The 19959-nt window shown below is 52.3% G+C and overlaps 1 long non-coding RNA gene and 3 other non-coding genes across 4 annotated transcripts; 1 reads left to right on the top strand and 3 right to left on the bottom strand.

Annotated features, from left to right (window-relative positions):
• Positions 1-220: 220 nt before the first annotated feature.
• Positions 221-3690, bottom strand: LOC123385650. The gene is made up of 3 exons (XR_006598584.1): positions 3333-3690; positions 1356-2041; positions 221-1206 (listed from the first exon to the last, which is right to left on the bottom strand). It is a non-coding gene; the product is annotated as an uncharacterized LOC123385650 (long non-coding RNA).
• TRNAA-AGC lies at positions 3122-3193 on the bottom strand. The gene has a single exon. It is a non-coding gene; the product is annotated as a tRNA-Ala (tRNA).
• A 5076-nt stretch (positions 3691-8766) lies between the features above and the next one.
• TRNAR-CCG lies at positions 8767-8839 on the bottom strand. The gene has a single exon. It is a non-coding gene; the product is annotated as a tRNA-Arg (tRNA).
• A 3648-nt stretch (positions 8840-12487) lies between these two features.
• Positions 12488-12560, top strand: TRNAK-UUU. The gene has a single exon. It is a non-coding gene; the product is annotated as a tRNA-Lys (tRNA).
• The last annotated feature ends 7399 nt before the right edge of the window (positions 12561-19959 follow it).

Here is a 19959-nt window from a genome sequence, read left to right as displayed (position 1 = left end):
CCCCACGGGGCAGCCACATCCACGGGGACGTCTGCCGCGGGTCTCACCCGGCAGAACCCCTGAAGAGCAGGGCAGGAAAGGGAAAGAATGCATCTGTGAAATTTCCTAGGCTTGAGGAGCACCATGCGGTCCAAGGCGCGGGGGCCGGGCTCCTCTGCTTCGCGCCCCAGCTCGCCCCCAGGGTGCCCCCCACCGCGCCCCCGCTTCCGGGGACGCCAGGACCGCGCTGGTGCGAACCCCGCCAGGCTCCCGCGGGGTGGGCAGTGGGCGCCTACCAGCCCTGCGGGAGTTTAAGCCGTAATTTGGGAGCCGGGGCGGGACGGTAAGGGACAGGTCCTGGGGTTGGCGGCTCGGTTATTTTATATTTTATTCCGAATCGGCGCGACTCTCGCAAGTGTACCCAGAACACACCCTCGAAGACCCCAACTAACCCCACCACCCCCTCAACCAAAACGCCTCCTGGAGCTAAGTCTCGGGGACCCGGACATTTTGTTCTTAAATCTTTAGGTGGATTAACACCTCTCGGAGCACCACACCCAGAGTCCCGGGCCACCGGGGTCTTGGTGGGATGGGGCGGGTGTACAAAGGTCCTGTGTTCACACAGACCAACACTTGTTACGGAGACGGCGCGGACGGCGCAACCGGGAGCATCTCTGCGAGGCGCCCGTTTCCCGCGCGAGCCCCGTGGGTGAGCGCACCAGCCTTCGCCTGCTCCTTTTGTGTTTTCGACCGGGGCGTCGAGAAATCTGAAAGACGGTGCCTAAATCCCCTCCTTTGGAAAAACTAAAAGCACGTTCCTCATCGCTCCTCCAGGATCACGAGAGGGAGCAGGGACCCATCCCCCCCCCCCACCCCCCAGCTGGGTTTCCTCCTGGGCTCGCGCCGCAGACGGACCCTGTACCAGCGAGGCCACAGAACTTCCTGCCAGGGCCATCGCTGGGCTGTGGCCATCCAGGCGTGTTGGCGACACGCTGCTGGTGGAATTACCTGAGCAAAGGCTGAGCGAGCGAGCGTCCCTTGTGATTCTTCCTCCTGACTCCCGACTGGGCGCAGGAACCAGCAGGGGAAACCGCTGGGACCACCTTCCTCCATTTTGCCACACGCGGGTTCTCCGGGCACGATCCTGCTTCTGCTCTTTATGGCCTTGGCCTCGCTGTGATTGGTGTGGAGCCCTGGAACGGCCTCAGGGAAGCTCTCCGGCAGCTGCTAAATAAAAGTCAAGACAGACAGTAAGTCCCCCTCGGGCCATGTAATTCACGAGGGCATCCCTATTTGGGATACACTTTTTCCGGGGGGGGGGGGGAGTAGCTGACCCCAGAACCTAGAAGCTGCAGACCCGGACATGCATGGCCCACCTCAACTCAGGTGGCCTCAGGTTGGAACCCCAAACGTGCGGCTCCTCCTCGGGGCAGTCTGGCTGTATCACAGATTTCCCACATCAGTACCCCAGGGCCTTTGCACCACCAAAGCTTCTCGCTGTCACCCGGGCAGGAAATGCTACAAGAAGGGCACAAAAGGGCAGAACCCGAATCGTTGCCTCAGGGAACTTAGACCCAGATGGAAAGAGGGTACAGATCCCACATAAAAACCAGTATGTGTATGCTGTCACATCGGGTCAGAACCCGGGCCTGGGCCTCACCTTCCGGAGATCCACAGCGAGGCACCTGGGAGGCTCTCTGGACGCAGAGCAAGGACCTCTTCTCGGCAGGTTCACAGTCACAACAGTCCCCCCCCCCCCGGGGGTTGTGGACAAATATTCCAACCACGATCACCACAGCGGCTTCCCTGCTGTTGTTGGAAGGGATCCCGGATGGTCGGTTCTCCTGTCACTTTCCATCGGGCTCTCTTGTCCCCGTGCAGAACCTGTACCTTCCTGACTCTCTCCTTTGACCGCGTGTCGCTCTCCGGTTCACCCCAGCGCTCCTCTGCCCGGAATCGCCCGGCGAGGCTCCGTCGTCGCTGGGAAGTGGCCGGAGCGCGCGCCCAGAGGGAGACGACCTTGAGGAGGAAGGCGGTGAATAACCCCGTCGCCCCAGGTGACCTGTGGATCGGAGACAAGATGTTGGAGCCGGACTCAGCGGCTGCCGACCCCCTGGGGACCGTGCGGGGGGGGGGGGGGGGGACTTGGCGAAGGCGCGCATCCCCTTGTCCCCGGACGGCTCCGGTGCGCGCTGACCACCCCCCCCAACGGGCGGCGGGTGTAGGGGGGCTTCCATAGGATCGAAGCGCCTCCCCAGACCTCTTTGTCCACCGCGAAGATTCCAGAACCGCCAGCCGGGAAAGCGCGGCCGCGGGAGCTGAAGGGAGCGGAGCTGCCTGGGGAGGCGGCACCGGGGCGAGCGCGGAAAGGAGGAGGGGGCGGCGGCGCGGGACTCGGAGAGGAAAAAAGGGGCAGAGGGGCCGCGGGGTGGGTCTCTGCACCCGCATCTCCACCACAGCGCAGGCTGCGGTGCGGGGGGGGGGGGGGGAGGGGGGCGGGGGGCGCCTCGTCTCTGTTCCCACCCGCAGGTCCCCGTCCTCCTGCGAAAAGTGGGCTCAACCCCGGGTGCCCCACGGGAACGCGTAGCCCCCTTTGCCCCGGCTGTCAGGGCTCTGGGGGCGGCTCGCTACCTCTGGGGGTAACGTTCCCGCTGCGGGTTCAGGGGGCCTCCGAGGCACCCGAGGCGCCCTCCCCTGGACGCAAGCCTAAACACCCGCCACAGGAACGACCTGGGGTCCCAGCGCCCAGGGCTGCTGACCGGCCGACCTTTTGCTGCCCAATCAAGATTCTGGGGGGTGGGCGGGGGTGCAGGGGCGAGTGGGGACCGGAGGACCGGCAGGACAGGTGTCTCCTGGGCCAGCAGTGTGTCCATTGAGGCAAGCACAGCTGAGGGAAACGGGGGGGGGGGGGGGGCGGGGGGTCTGAGATAGTTTCTCCAAAGGCCTCCTTGTCTTTCTTCTTCCCACTTCTTAGTAATAATTACGAATAAATCTTAGTAATAACGAAAGCGGTCCAGTGCTCTCCCTTCGGGTGGATTCTGTACTGTGCGAAGCAGTCTGGTCGGGAGATCAAGGGACAACTAAAGTGTGCACTTTGCGGAGACGGAAAAGTACCGGGCCGAGCTACCCGGCTCCGAACGCTTGGAGGTGCCGGGGATCGAACCCGGGGCCTCGTGCATGCTAAGCACGCGCTCTCCCGCTGAGCTACACCCCCTCGGGGGCAAGAGTTTTGGGAATGGCCACTGCACCGTCTGGATCGGTTGGCAGGTCCTTCCACCTCCGAAATCTTGGAACTGAATCCTGCCTCGCAGCTGCGCCCGGGGAGAAACGCGTCCGGAACCGAAGGCCCCCACCTTCCTCCCAAGGCGGCCTGGTGAACCTTCAGATCCCCCTTCTCAGAAAACGTCCTTCTCCGCCCACGAAGCCACCAGACAGACAAAAGGTAGCGCGGGGACACAAGGACGCGCCCCGTGGGCACCCTGGAGACGATCGGCTCCGGTGTGGACTTGGGACAAGAGGGAATTCATTCACAGCACGCGACCCGCCACACGCGACAAGGGTGTGTGTTGGCCACGTTCAGCACCGGCTTTGGAGACGCGACAGCGCCTCTGTTCGGGCGCCGCGGTGGCTCTGGTTTTGAGGACAACACACGAGAGGACACGGCCCTGCCCCGACCGCGTCCGCTGCACAAGCTTTCTGCGCACCGAGGGGAGCCTGGGGACGCTGGGAGCAAACTGCGACACAAACGCGCCCTCTGTGACCCCTCCCGAGGCCCGCGCGTCCCCGACTGTCCTCAGTTCCCGAGGCGCGGAGTCGTCACTTCCCACCTTTACGCAAAATTCGGTGCAAATGTTAACGCAGATGCGAGTTTTGGAGAAAATCCTAAACCCTCTGGCCGGAGAGGGGACGGGGAGGAGCGGACAGGTGCCCGCAGAGGTCACGTTGTTACCGCTCTGGAGAGGCCCAGGGCTTCGACCTGGACCGAGCTGAGGAGCGGACCCGCGGAGGGCTGGAGCAGGGCGAGCGCAGGGGAGATGATGGAGGAGAGAAGAGGCCGCGAAGAGGAGGAGGAGGAAGAGGGGGAGGAGCGGGAGGAGGGGGAGGAGGGGGAGGCGGGGGAGGAGGGAGGAGGAAGAAGAGGGGGAAGGGGAGGAGAGGAGAGGAGGGGGAGGGGAGCGGGAGGAAGAGGAGGGGAGGAGGAGGGGAAGGAGGAAGATGGGGGGAGGAGTGGGGAGGAGGGGGGAGAAGGAAGAAAATGAGGGGGAAGAGGGGGAGGAGAAGGGGGAAGACTGAGGAGGGGTGGTTGGGGGATAGGCCTGGGGGTGGGGGGAGACCGGGAGCATGTGCAAGTAGAAAATGACCGAAGCCCGGTCCCGCCACGCGGTCTCCAGGCCCCGAGGAGGGAGGTTCGGAGAAGGGAAGCCCCTTCGGCTGGTTTTGCCGAAGGTCCTGGGACCCTGAGAGTGTCCCGCGGCCTGTGTCGCGGCGCACGGAGGCCGCGCATTTCCAGGGCGCAGCCCGGATCGAGGATCCGCACCAGGAGCCGGGGTCCTGGGATTTGGGGGCGCCACGATGTACGCACCCCACGTGGAAGCAGCGCCGAGTCTAGAAACACGTTGTAACCCGGTTTTCTGCTCGCGCATCTCACTGGCAACGACGGGTTTTTAGCGCGTTTGGGTTTCAAACACAAGGACGAACGGGGGTGGGGGCGGGGTTCAGCAGTGAGTAAACGGTACGGTTGGAACGAAGATTAGACACCGCCGCGATCCCGAGCGTTGCCAGGTGCGCACAGGCCCTGAGCTGATCCACTGCTAGCCTCGTGCGCATTCTTTCGCTTCCCACGACCTCTCGACCTCCCGAAACTCTTGTAGGCCGAGGGCTGAGCCCAGGGGCGGGGCGCTCTGGCACTTTTCCACCCACACAATTGCCGTTTTGTTTTACCCCGCGCTGGATGGAAGGACACCTGCACAGAAATCAGGGGCACCCGCGCCCCGAGTCACCCTCGTGTCAATGTGGGCGCTGAGGGGAACAGAGCTCGGTTACGCGCGCGCATTCACCCTGCGGAGGAATCTTTGCTCTAAACCCTTTTAAACACTCTCTTCTCTTGTATGTCCCGACAGAAGTCATTTTTATTTTGTAAATGGCGTTTAATTTTAGAACAGTAATAGATTTTCAAGAAAAAACCCTTGAGAATGTTAGAGATTTCTTCTGTCCCAGCATCCAGTGTCGCTTATGATTCTCTAACATTAAGATGATATATTTGCTAAATTAATAAACCAATTGATATATTTTATTAAATGAATTCCGTAGCCTATTCAGATTTCCTTAGTTTTTAGCCTAATAGCCTTTGTCCGATCCACAATACACATTACATTTACTTGTATGTGTCTTCAGGGTTGTTGTTGTTTTGTTTTTCTGCGACAGTTTCTTAGATTTTTCTTGGTTTTGATGACTGTATTAATCAGGGCTCTCCAGAGAAACAAAGCCAGTAGGATACATAGAGATTGTCAAAAATCCAGAAACAGTAAAAATCAAAGCCAAGCAGTGAAATCGTGTTTAGTAAGGGTTTACTGTGCACCAGAAACAGTTCCTGAACTCAGTCTTCAGTTCCAACACTGATAAGAAGCTCAGGGGCATGGCCTCACAAGATGGCTTATAGAGTGAAAATGAGGACGTTGTTTAACCTTTAAAATGACCGGTTATTACATCGGGGAGTTCAAGACAGCAGGAGATGGTTAAAAGTGATGATCTTACACCATTTTAGGAAGATGACAAGCTTCTTTTATGATTATTAGAGACATTTACAGGAAATAACCTCCATTAAGTTTTACTTGTATTCATGAAATAAGCTAGATTTGGGTTCACTTATGTGGTTTGCAGGGTTTTGTTTGCTTGGGGGATTTTTGAGGGTATTCTCCTTTTATTTTATTGTAACAAGATATACGTAAGAAGAGATTTCGTGTGGGAATTGGCTCATGTAGTTGTGGAGGCTGAGAAGTCCTATAATCTGCCATCTATATGCTGGAGAATCAGAAAACCCAGTGGCATCATCAGTCCCAGTTGGAAAGCCTTCCAACCAGGAGCTCAGGATGTCTGAAAATGTAGATTTTCAACATGTAGATTGAAATGTAGATTTCCGAGCTCAAGCGAGAGACAGTCTCCTCTCCTTTGCCCTTTTGTTCCTCTTGGGCCCTCATTGGTGGGGGCAGGTCTGTTCACTCAGTCTACTGAATCCAATGCTAACCTCTCCCGGAAACACTCTCAGACACACCCAGAAATAATGTTTTAGCACTTCTCCCGGCATCCCTTAGCCGGGTCAAGTGGACACACAAGATTGGCCATCACAATGACTTTGATACTTTAGAGGAACTCTGGTGAGGTATTCGGTAAGATGCTCTCTGCTGGAATTGTCTGCTCTTTTGGTCATGATTAGGCTGGGGTGCTGAGTTCTGGGGAGGAAGACCACAAGGTATAAATATTTATATATTCATAGATCTATCTCTATATATTTTTCATCACATATTAAGGGTATATATGACCAGCATGACTTATCATTGTTGATGTTAAAGGAGAACTTTTAAGGGTGGCTCAGGTCATGATCTCACTGTTCACGAGTTCAAGCCCTTCAAGCCCTGCGTCGGGGTCTGTGCTGACAGCTGGGAGCCTAGAGCCCGCTTCGGATTCTGTGTCTCTCTCTCTCTCTCTGCCCCTCTCCTGTTCTTGCTCTCTCTGCCTCTCAAAAATAAATATGTTTAAAAAGAGAGAACTTTTAAAAAATATTGTCTTTGGCATCTTCGAAGCAACTGCTGGACTACACCAAATATTTTTCCAACACTTTGTAGAGAAAAATCCCAAAAGTAATGAGCTGTATTTGCTGTGTCCCACATCATTAGTTAGCAGAAAAATAATTGTGATGCTTTCTGTTACAAATTCCTTAGTTCAAAAGAGAACAAAAACCCAGCTAAGTTAATTATATAAATAATTGTATATAATTATTACATATAATGGGTAAATGCTTTTTAATTTAAATACACTTTTTCTCGTAGGCTCCATGCCCAATGCAGGGCTTGAACTCACAACCCCAAGATCGTGAGTTGCATTCCCCACCCACTGGGCGAGCCAGCCCCCCCTAGGTGTTTTAATGTAAATATATTTGAGCTACTGTGTACAAATCTCATATTGGAGTGGGAAGTTTCTTGAATCAGAAATGCCAGAGAGGCTCTAGCTTAACGATTTCAAAATTAGTGAACTTTCTCTTGCCAATTGTTAGGTTTTTCAAAACTGCCCCAAAATGACACTGATGCTTTATGAAGGATGTCTGGCACAGGCTGATTTCTCTGGGCTTCAGTACCGACATACGAGCCCAGTATCTCCATATGTGTTCTCTGCCATGTAACCAAACCTTTCTTGTACTTTTTCACTCATGTTCTCATGACTCCCCTGCTCACCTCACAAGAAAAGCAATGATCCAATGTTCCTTGTCTTTGCAGCCGCCTGGTCCCAGGTCCTACTCTGTAGTCTTTGCTACCACACAGATGGCTGTTTTGCTAAAAGGAAGACAAGATAAGACAGAAAAAAGATGGGAAGGGGAGAACTCACCGTATTTCCATCAAGGAGCAAACACCTACCCAACACTTACAAGTTCACCTTGAGTTCTATTCTTCAGTAACATTGAAGAACGGAACAGAGAGGGAAAGATGAAAGGAGAGGAAAAATAAAGCGCCTAACAGACATAGTTGTTGAGTCTAATTTTGAGTCACGAAACAGACACTAAACAGAGAAGCAGAGATGTTCCAACGGAGCTCCCCTACCTCTCTCTTTTCTTCTGGCTCCCTCCCCCACCCTTCCATTCGGCACCACCAAAACCTGGATCCCAAATCTTTCTGGGTGAGTGGTAAGTGCGTGAGTGGGTGGTGGAAAACGGCAATGCTTAAGGGATAGGAAGTCGTCCAAAAGTGAAAGTTACAAATCATGTGAACAGTTGAAGAAGCAGTTGAAATATTGATCCCTCTGAGATTAGATCAGAAGGGACAGCCTGGGGCTGACTTGATCCCTGGTTCAGAACCAAGTTTTGGTAAGATGACGCTGGTTTTGGTCAACATCAAGCCCGGTCCTTCACACCTTTTCCCACGAATCACATGATGGAAAATACCAACACTGTGCGCTTGTAATAAAGACAAATAATGGAAAGATTAGAGAATAATTGACTTACTGGCTTTGACTAAATTCTCAGGGAAAGTTGGATCCCTGAGCCCGGATAGTTCAGTCTGAGAAGTAACAGACAGGCACTCACTATGAGTGTTCAGATTTCAAGGGCCTCTTCTGGCCTCAGTATCCCCGGCCCCTGGTATTTCTTACTCTTGCATAGAAGCCCTTTGAAACCCGGCTTTCCAGAGAAGCATTAACAGTTGGCTTTTCCACCCCTTGCCTCCTTTTCTGGGCCATTATCAGCCAGTTCTTTAAGCTGGGAGATCCAGGGCGCGACAATGTTGGTGACTATTCACTCACTAGTGCTTTACTGCTATCTTTACTGATTAGAGGCCACTAGCAAAATGCAGGCTGTTGGTGACTCACTGGCACACAGGCTTGCCAGTTTCCAAAAGACTTCTTTATGCTTCCGAAGACTTTACAAAAAGCTTATAAAGACTAACTTTAGGTTTCTGAAGAAACTTTAGGTTTCCGAAGACTTTACAAAAAGCTTATAAAGACTAACTTTAACTTCTCAGGGGTCCGTCCCATTGCGAGTCAAATGAAAGAGTTACCGTTTCTTGTCCAGCAAGAAAGCAGCGACCACGAAGGGACTCGAACCCTCAATCTTCTGATCCGGAATCAGACGCCTTATCCATTAGGCCACGCGGCCAGCCCATGGGGGGAGGGTTTCCAAACCCACAAGCTGAGATATCTCCCTTCTAAGATTTAATTTTGTAGCTGGAGGAGGATTTAATTATCAGCCTTCAAACCCCCCTCCCCCCCCCCAAAAAAGGAACAAAACCCCATCCGGGATCCCTAACAACCATTACTTAGAACAGGTGCACGGAGGGGGACAGAGTGACGTGATTCCTCCAAGGTCTCTGCCTCAGTCGCTGGCAAAGACCACGCGTGGGGGGGGGGGATTTGCGGGGGGAGAAATAAGAGCCCCAGGGTCGCTGACCCCAGGGTGGGGGAGTGCCCGGGTTTGGTCGGTCCTGCCCTTCGGGCTTCCTCCGGGGAAAGGCGGCCGCCGCGTCCTGCTTTCGCGCGCTGGAGACACTTTACCACAACTCATTCGTGCCGGCGGCGTTAACAACCTGACCCTGCACCCTCAAGGGCAAGGGTCGCCCCCAGTGGGGCGGGGTGCTGGTCCCCGATCTTCATCGGAGGCTGGCTCAGGTGCCTTGTGCTGACTCCCGAAGTGCTCCAAGGTGGGGAGGGGGTAGGGCGCAAACCGCGTGCACGGGCGTCGGCCTCCTGGGCCCTAACGGCCCAAGGGCTGCGCCGTTCCCGGCACCCCCGCGCATCGACCCCCCGGAACCACCGGGGGCCACCTCGTGTGAAATGTGCGCGGCCCAGTTGTCGGGGTAGGAGGGGTAAGAACCCCCCACAGCCACCACCACCTCCCAAAGTAAAGCAATGACAGATCCTCTCCGTCCCTTATCCTCTGGGTTTCTGGAAGAGTCCAGACAGGCCACACTGCTCTTTCTTTTCCTGTGCCCAGCACCGTCTTTCCTCCACTAGTCCTCTCGCCTCTGCACCTGCCGGTCAGTTGCTGGATCCCCTGGGCAGGCAGGGTTAGGTCACGCTGAAGAACCGCTTTAGGCCATGCTCGGGATGGGATGTTCTGTCTTACGGAACTTGCCAGGATGAGTCGCCATTTCTGAGACCAGAGGAGGCTAAGCGTTAAGGCCTGGCCCCGGTGGGTCTGGTTGGACCAAGGAGATGCTTCCAGATGTTTCCTATGCATCTGACTCAGTTGAACGCCTTTCTTTCTGGAGATGGGTTCAGTGAGAAGACTGGATGACGGTCCCTTGGATCCCCGTTTGGGGAGGCTCAGGGCACCGGCAGAAGGAACGGAACCACGCACCTGTCAGAAGGAGGCCCGCACCAAAGTTCCTGAACTCAAGCTCCTTCACAGGCTGGGAAGGGTCTTGGCTGCTGTTCCTCTAATTCTCCCTTGTGGATTTTGTGCTCACGGAATAGCAGACAGAGACCTCAAAACGCCACCAAATTTTTAAAAACTGGAATTTTTTGTTGTTGTTCAGTTTGGGGGAGGAACAAATTCACGATCCGCATAAGCAGCAGAGTAAGGCTGGTGGACTGGGCAAAACCGTCCACATTTCTTTCTTGCGGAGAAGGCGGCGACGTCAGGACACGAAGTCTGGCACAGATGTTTTAAAAACGATACGAAACAGCCATAGGTAGCTTTTGAAAAACATAAACTTTTCTTTCTAGGGATGATACAATTTCCCCCAAAAGCCATTCAGTGCTTCTTTCTCTGAGAGTTTTATCCGATGTGCTCCAGGCAGCATTTCTCTAAAAATCGTAAATATTTTCCATGAACTATTTTGTGAGGAATCCAAGGAGGACTGGAGAGTGTGGAAGTCCTATTCTTGCTGCATCTGTCTGGATATTTTACTCGAGGACGTGGGTGGCAGAGGGTGTCCCTAGTCAGAAGAGGCTTCTGTAGTTTTGGAAAAGGGTTCTTCCTTCCTTTTTATTTTTATTTTTACTAAATCAGAGGGCCTGCCAAACCCTGGATCAAATATTAATTCACACCTTTAGAGCAAGAATCTCCCAATTTGGTCATGTCAGCCACTTGATTTAGGGCCTATTCTTAAGTTCTGAATTCGGAAAGCCAGCATGTCCTGTGAGTTGTGATTCGAACCATACGTTTGCTCACTCCCGCAGGAAGACCGTCTGTAGCCCTGGAGATCTGGCCCCTGGCCCCACGTGCTGTGTGCGCAGTGGGCCGACAATGAATGAAGGGATAAAGAAATGTCAGGTTTTCTATGCTACCTGCTACCTGCTTGCTCGCTGGTGCAGACACAGCTGGGGAAACAGGGAGAGGAAGTCGTCTGTGGCTACCTTTTCTGAACCTGTCTCTTTTCTCTTTCTCTTTTTCTGATGCCTTTTCTCTTTCCGCCTTGCTCTTTAATAAGGCTGAGACTGGAACCAAAGGTACAAGTGCTGGTTTATGTGGAGCTGGCTTGTTACTGCCTCCTGCTGGAGGGATCCTGAGTAAGCTGTATCTCTGTCCTCTCCTCAATCCAATACTCCCTGTGCTGGCTTCACCACAGTTCAGGGGTCCCAAGGCCCTTGGATACACCTTTACTTTCAATACAAGCAGCAGACAGTGAGAGAAGACTGAAGCAGGAAGAGATGGTGAATTTGGAGGGAGGAGAGGAGGAGGAGGAGGAAGAAGAGGGGGAGGAGTGAGGAGGAGGGAGGGGGAGAAGGAGAGGAGGGAGGAGAACAGAGGGGGAGGAGGAGGAGAGGGAGGAGGGGGAGGAAAGAGGAAGGAGAGGAGGAAAAGGGTAGGAGGAGGGGGAGAGGGAGGAGGGGGGGAGGGAGGGAGAAGGAGGAGGAGGGGGAGGGAGGGAGAAGGAGGAGGAGGGGGAGGGAGGGAGAAGGAGGAGGAGGGGGAGGGAGGGGGAAGAGGAGGGGGAGGACAGGAGGGAGGAGGAGACAGGGAAAAGTGGAGGAGGAGGAGAGGGAGGGAAGGAGGGGGAGGAGGAGGAAGGGGAAAATCACAGGAACGACAGGAAGGAGGACTTTGGTCCTGAAGGAAGGCCCCAGGTGCGGAGGATGACGCCCAGGCCCCCTGCTTGCTGAGACACACCCCCCCCCTCCGCCCCTACTCAGGTGCACCGTCGCAGACACTCAGCGTTTGAGCCCGCGTCGGGACTGATTACCGCCCTTGTCTGTGGGTGTTTGGGGAAGGAACGAGGCAGGACGAGGTCGCTCTGTCAGCACTACTATTTCTGAAATCTTTGGGCCGCGACCACCCCAGGGAGGAGGCGCTGCCTTCAGGGCGACCCCGACAGCGCTCCGCGGCTGTCCCCGCTCTCTCAGCCCTGGGACTGCTCGCGCTGCGCGGGGACGGCGGTCCCACCCAACAGCAGAGGGAGGGGTCCCTTGTGGAACATTGTCGTGCACCTTCAAGCTCTTCCTCCTTCACGGTCGGCCCCTCCGACGTGTAAGGGTGCAAACATGGGCCGTGTGAGCAGCGTGCGTGCAAACGGGAAACATTCAGGTGCCGGTGCTTGGCTAGAACCCAGAGCCTCCGCTCTGAGACCTGCCGGCTTCCTGGAGGAGACGGTGCATCTTTGGTTCTGAACAACTGGGGGGTGGGGGACAGAGAGGAGAGAAAAAGAGGAAAAGGTCCCGGAGATTGTAACGTGTCTCTAAGGGCACTTTTTCCCAGTGAGGAGAATTCAAAGGATGTCATTTGAGAACCAGGACACGAAACGATAGGAAGTGCCCCAATGTGCAAACCAATATTAGATACGCACGGAGAGGGAGCAGTGCGTGAGCCTGGATAGCTCAGCTGGCAGAGCATCAGACTTTTAATCTGAGGGTCCAGGGTTCAAGTCCCTGTTCAGGCGTAACCACTCTTGTTTTGCGCTGAGCACCCAAAGGGTGTAGGAGAGAAGGGTTCCGCTTGCACATTGACTGGAACTTTGTCTACTCTTTGAGTTGTAGGCGCCACCTCTATGGAGATTGCTGGCCTGGAGACTCACACTTTTATGGGGTTTTTAGAGAAGAGTCATCAGGTGACTGGAAAGAAGAGCAACCAACACTTCTGAACTCTAAAAACAAGAAAAAAAAATTGAACCAAAAATAATTTGAATGACAGTGGCAATTTCATCAGAAACCATAGAGGCCAGAAAGAGTGGCATATATTTTTTTTTAATTTTAGAGACAGAGTATGCAACGGAGTGTGCAAGCAGGGGAGGGTCAGAGAGAGAGGAGAGAGAGAATCTCCAGCAGGCTCCCCGCTCAGTGCAGATCTTGATGTGGGGCTTGATCCCACAACCCTGGGATCATGACCTGAGCTGAAAAAAAGAGTAGGACACACTCAACCGACAGGCCACAGGCATCCCAAGATGGCACTTTTTCAAGCGCCAAAAGAAAAGGACTGTCAACCAAAATACTATATCCAGAGAAAATATCCTTCAGGAATGAAGGGGAAACAAGATACTCCAGATCAAGGAAAACTAAGATAATTACTCGCAGCAGAACTACCCTAAAACAGTGGCTCCAGTAAGTTCTCCAAACAGACAGAAAATGATAACGAAAGCAATGTTGGGCATCAGGAAGGAAGAAAATACATTGTAAGCAAGAGACATGGCAAATATAATAAATTTTCATCATCAGCTTTCTAAGTTAGTGTTTGACAGTTTGAAGGAAAAGGTATAACATTGTCTGACATGGTTCTAATGTATGTAAAAGAAATTGCTAAGACAAGTACATTACAAATGAGGAAGGGTAGAGTGACAAGAAGGGAGGGACGGTTACTACAGTTCAGGCAAAGTGGTGACACGAGGTGTCTGTGGGAAGGCAAATCCACATGATGTACGTCCTGGAGCAGCTGCTGAGAATCTATGCGAAGGGAGACAGTCCAAAATGCTATACATAAAGGAATATGGAATCTGAAAGATGTACAAGTAGTCCATTAAAAAGCACAAAAAAAAAGGAACAAAAAGTGAAAATCACAGAACCAAGCAGAAGCAAAAAAATAAAATGCCAGACTTAAGCCCTAATGTATCAATAATTGCATTAGATATTAACAGTCTAGGTACACCAATCAAAATACAGACATTAAGAGGGTGGATTAGAAAACATGACCCTGCTGTCTGCAGGAAGCTCACGACAAATATAAATACAGAGGCAGGCTGAAATTACGAGGGGAAAACAGATATGTCATGAGGGACAGCCGGAGTAACTATGTCATCAGTAAAGTAAGCCTCAGGACAAAGATCATTAACAGAGACAAAAAAGGACACGATATAACAGTAAAGATTGTACATTTCCAAGATGGCAGAGTCATCCCTGATACGCACGCACCAAACCACAGAGCTGTGAAATATGCGAAGAAAAAACTAAGAACTGCTAGAATTGAAAAGAAAAATAGAGGGGCGCCTGCGTGGCTCAGTCTGTTGAGCTTCCGACTTCCGCTCAGGTCATGATCTAATGGACTGTGAGTTCAAGCCCCGCATCGGGCTCTGTGCTGACAGCTCAGAGCCTGGAGCCTGCTTCAGATTCTGTGTCTCCCTCTCTCTCTGACCCTCCCCTGTTCATGCCCTGTCTCTCTCTGTATCAAAAATAAATAAACATTAAAAAAATTTTTTTAAAGAAAAGAAAAATAGACAAATCCACAATTATAGTTGAAAACTTCAAAACCTCTCTCAGAATAATTGATACAACTGAACAGGAAATGATCAAGCATAAAGAAGAACGCAAAAATACTATTGGCCGACAGAATCCAGTTTTCTTTTTTCTCATTTTTTTAAATGTTTATTTATTTTTAAGAGACAGAGAGTGAGTGGGGGAGGAGCAGAGAGAGAGGGAGACACAGAATCCAAAGCAGGCTCCAGTTCCGAGCTGTCAGCACAGAGACCAATGCAGGGCCTGAACCCAGGAACTGTGAGATCAGGACCTGAGCCGAAGTCAGACACACAACGAACTGAGCCACCCAGGCACTCCCAAAACCCAGTTTTCTTATCCAGTTTTATTGAGATGTACGTGACATAGAGCACTGTATAGGTTTAACGCATACAGCGTAACAACTTGAGTTACATGTATTGTGAAATGATTATCGCAATGACTTTAGTTAACATTCATCATGTCATAGATACAAAAAAAAAGAAAATACGTGTTTCTCTTTGTGATAAGAACTCTTAGGATTTATACTCTTAATGACTTTTTTAAATATGAAATTTATTGTCAAATTGATTTCCAAACAACACCCAGTGCTCATCCCAACAGGTGTCCTCCTCAATACCCATCACCTCTTAATGACTTTCGAAAATACCATACAGCAGAGTTGACTATAAATGACTTATTATATCCCAGTACTTATTTATTAGTAACTGGAAGTTTTTACCTTTTTTAAAAAAAAGGTGTTTTTTTTTTTTTTAATATTTATTGGTTCTTGAGAGAGATAGAGAGGAGGGGTAAAGAGGGAGTGAGACAGAATCTAAAGCAGGCTCCAGGCTCCGAGCTGTCAGCACAGAGCCCAACATGGGGCTCAGGCCCAGGAACTGTGACATCATGTCCTGAGCCTAAGTTGGCTGCTCAACTGACTGAGCCACCTAGGCACTGAAGAAGATTTTACCTCTTGACCACATTCATCAAATTCTCCCATTCTCCACCCCCCACTCCCTGCCTCTGGTGCCATAAGTCTGATCTCTTTCTGTTAGTATCTTGGGTGCTTTACTTTTTATTCCACATATAAGTAACACCATACAGTATTTGTCTTTCTCTGACTTATTTCATTGAACACAATGCCTGCAAGGTCCATCCATGTTATCACAAATGGCAGGATTTCCCTTTTTATGGCCGAATAATATTCCTGTGTGTGTACCACAGCTTTATATATATAATTTGAGGGGGGAGGGGCAGGAGAGAGAGAATCTTAAGCAGGCTCCATGCTCAGAGCAGACCCTGACACCGGGCTCCGCCCCACGACCCCGGGATCATGACCTGAGCTGAAATCAAGAGTTGGAGGCTCAGCTTACTGAGCATATTTGTAAAAATACTATTAAGTCTATCTTGAAAATGACAGAAACTGATTCGTCTGGCAGAAATTCCCTTATCTGACTTACAGAGCTGCCAGAACAGGATGATAAGAAAGAAGGGATGGATTTCACTGAGGAAGAATCTAGAAAGGTATCAAACACAAAGATCTTTGAGTTCTGACGTGTGAGTGTGTGTGCATGTGTGTAAAATGCTGGTGGTGGCAGGACAAGAAGTGTACTGAGCTCTCTGGTCACACAAAAGCACAGTTAGGAAAGTCTCCAGAATTACTGAGTGATGTTTCTTTGCATTACACCAGGAAGAATCTGGATATTGGTTGGATTCACGATATTTATATTAAGGACGTGGGCTTTGTTTTTCCTGTTTGCCCCATGAACACCATAGGAACTGTTTATTGAATATCTATTACAGTAGCTGGACTGTGTACGCACAGTGCTATTGGAATGCCCGTGTTTGTAGAGGTATTGGACAGTTTCTCAATGGAGAATCTTTTAAAGATCTAAACATTGTGTTCAAGGCAAAGAACACACTCATGCCCTGTTATATGTAATTCAGGAAGCCTACAGGTAACAAGACTGTATTGCACATATGAAACTTACTAACAGTAGATCCTAAAAATCCTCATCACAAGAAAAAAACTGTGACTATGTGTGGCGATGGATATAATAACTAGACTTCCTGCGATGATCATTTTGCAGTGCATACCAATATCAGATCATTATGTTGTGCACCTGAAACTAATATAGTTTTATAGGTCAATTATATATCAATTTAAAAAGAAATAAATGTGAAAGAATAGATTTAAACAATAGGTCTAAAGTGTCACCATTGTGCCACCATCATGGTAATGATTGATTACCATAGAAAATTTATCCATCTATTTTTTTTAACGTTTATTTATTTTTGAGACAGAGAGAGACAGAGCATGAACAGGAGAGGGGCAGAGAGAGAGGGAGACACAGAATCCGAAACGGGCTTCAGGCTCTGAGCTGTCAGCACAGAGCCCAATGTGGGGCTCGAACTCATGGACCGTGAGATCATGACCTGAGCCGAAGTTGGACGCTTAACCGGCTGAGCCACCCATGCGCCCCTATCCATCTATTTTGAAACTGTGGGTAAAAGGGGGCACCTGGGTGGCTCAGTGGGTTCAGTGTCTGACTTCAGCTCAGGTCATTATCTCACAGCTCTTGGTTCAAGCCCTCTGTTGGGCTCTGTGCTGACAGCTCAGAGCCTGGAGCTGCTTCGGATTCTGTGTCTCCCTCTCTCTCTGCCTCTCTCCCGCTCATACTCTGTCTCTCTCTTTCTCTCTCTCTCAAAAATAAGTAAATATTTTTTTAAAGTGATGGATAAAATTTTGGTGAGGAATGAAGTACTTGTTTGACCTCAAATATTTCTGCCCATTTTACAAACTAACTGAATGAAGGGAAACATTACATTTAGTTAACCCCACTAATAAATGAAAAACCCTTATGTGATACACTGAGAACGAACATCGTTCGTATTTTTGCCAAAGTGTGTAACCCGAACCCAATCATGAAGAAACACCAGATAAGCCCAAACTGAAGGGTCGACTCGACGACTGGCTTGAGTTCCTCACAACCGCCAGCGTCAGGAAAGGAAGGAAGGGTTGAGGAGCCATCCCAGATTGAAGGACGCAGAGAACAAGAAAGCCACCTGCCGCGCATGATCCTGAACCGGGCGGGGAAAGTCGCTCAGAAGGACCTTTTTTTAATGATTGGTGGAATTCAAGTACAGCTGGGTGTTACGTCATAGTACGCTATTAATGCTAACATTTCAGAATTTTAACTATTAGAAATAAGACCTGACAATATGCAAGTTATTCTGAAATCAGAAAAAAATAGTAATTTGTGTGTTTCCATTTGGGGGGAAGAGAAAAAACAAATGTGGCAAAACGATTGAAGTGGAGAAATCCGGGTTCGGTGGCGGTCGCTCCTGGCACAGGAAGCCGTGTCTGTGTCTGCAAAGCCCCGACCCACCGACCACGGAGGTCGCGACCCGCGGGAGCGCTCCGCACGAGGGGCCCCGCGGGAAGTGGGAAGAAGGGAGTCACCGCTCTCGGCGCTGCCCGCGGACCGCAGGGGGGTCACCGGCCGTCCGGCCGCCGTCGCGGGTCGGGTCCCGGGTTCGCGCCGTCGCGGGTCCCGCCCGGGTTCGGGTTCGTGTAGGGGGCGCGACTCCGAGACGCGCGGAGGGCGAGACGGAGGGAGGGCGCCGGAGGGGGGCGGGGGGCGTCCCGGGCGGCCGCACCTGCTTCGGGAACCCGAGCCAAGGGCGCGCGCCCTTCCCGCCTCGCCCATAATGCGGTGCGACAGTCACTGGGTTTGTGGGGATCCCGGGTCCTGTGGGGTCGGGGGGTCGGGGACCCACACTGTTTAAAAGCCGCGGCTGATTCTGAAAACCAGAGGGTTTGTCAGGCCGAGGCCTGGAGACGCCGCCGCGGACTGAGGCCGGGCTGGGGGGGCGGGGAATGGGAGCTCGGCGCGGGAAGTAGGCGAGGGGGCCCCGGGGGCCCCGGGAGCGGGCGGGGCGGGGGTGACAAAGGCGAGCGGAGGGTCGCGTGAGTGGGCGCGAGAGGCCGGGGGCGGGGGGTGCGGGGGGAGAAGATCGGTTCCCGGTCCCGAAGGGAGCTGAGCGCGCGTTTTCCCCGGACGGTCGCGGCGTCGCACCGGAGAGGAGGCGCGCGGCGGAGTCGGCGGGGTCAGTCGCCCGGTGCGGTCGGCGGGTCCGCGTAGTCGGTGCGGTGGGTGCGCCCAGCGGGGTCCGCGGGGTCGGTGAGGTCGGCTGGGTCAGCGGAGTCGGTGGGGTCGGCGCGGTCGGTGCGCCCGGCCGGGCCGGCGGGTCGGCCAGGTCTGATGCCTGCGCGGTGACGGCCCGAGAGGAGCTGCAGGTGGGAGCGGGGTCTGCCGGCGTCCGCACGTCGGGCAGCGGGAGGAACGAGTGTTTCCTGGACGTTGAGTGTTGAGGTAGAAGCCGTAGCACGGACCCTAAGGCAGTAACTGGTGCCAGGACGGCGGGCACCTTGTGTGAACAGGTGCAGGGTGTCGGCTGGGTCCAAGGGCCGACGGCTCGGGACTGTACGTGAGCGGTGACATCTGTCATGTAAGCAAGCCTCTGGAATCCAGGTGTCTGTCTCAGAATCTCACCCCCGCTTCTGCAGGGGCCCCGGCGTTGCCCGTGTCCGATTCTTGGGGGCACAGGGAGAGGGACCTGTCACGGCCCCCTCGTAATAGAAGCCTTGTAAGAGTTAAGGGGGACAAGCAGAGACTTAGGCTTAGTGGACAAGGTACAGACGTGAGGGCAGCAGGGGGAGGAGGAGGCGCAGGATTTCTTCCATGGAGGGAGGAGTGGCCTGCGAGCCAACAAGTCTCCGCTGCTGCAGAAGCAGCCATACTGGAAGGAGGTATTTTAATCACTATTCACTCATAGTATAGTTTTTAGCAATTTGATCCCAGACGAGAGAACTGGCCAAATTAGTTGGGAGGGAGAGGACATTTCGGTGTTTGCCATAGGGCTAGAAGTCCTCCAAGTTTGGCTTTCTGAGACCCCCAAATAGTTTGATGGAACCCCTGGCATTTTGGTAGATCAGGTCTCCCCGCGCCCATTGGAGCTCATCCACAGAAAACTCAGGGGCTGTGGGATGGGACCCACAAAGTCACCTAAATTATTGTCTGGGGGATTGGACCTGGAATCTGGAAGTCTGCTCAACAGCACCCTAATTCCACATGCCCTCTCCAGGTCCTTTCTCACTAACACCCCACACTCCATGTGCTTAAATGCTAGAGAAAGCACCCTGATTAAAGAGAATGCATGGAATGACCACATTACCCCCCTCGAAAACAGCATCCTGGAACAAGTAATTGGCCCCAGGGAGCACCACCAATCAGCAGCCAGGCAGACTCCAGGCAGTCCCCCTCGGGAGTGCCCGCTGTAGATTTTGTCACTGGAGAAGGGAATCTGGAAATAAGGACATCCCAGCCTGGCAGAAAGTTAGACTTACAGACTGGAAACAAATTTAATTCCCTCCCAAAGACAAATGATCCAGCAGGAAATAAATCCACAGAGAGCAGCAGTTTTGAAACCATCCTGCATCGGAATTCTTGAAAAGGTGCCGTTAGGGACTGAATTGTGTGTCCCCCCCTCCCCATCTCCAAATTCATATGATGTCCTAACCGCACAGTGCAACTGTATCTGAAGATGAGTCTTTAGGGAGGTAATAAAGGTTCA

Source organism: Felis catus, chromosome B2, assembly GCF_018350175.1.
Source record: "Felis catus isolate Fca126 chromosome B2, F.catus_Fca126_mat1.0, whole genome shotgun sequence".
NCBI classification, from domain to species: Eukaryota; Metazoa; Chordata; class Mammalia; order Carnivora; family Felidae; genus Felis; species Felis catus.
The sequence above is the reverse complement of the archived record's forward strand: the minus strand, read 5'-3'. Positions and strand labels throughout refer to the sequence as shown.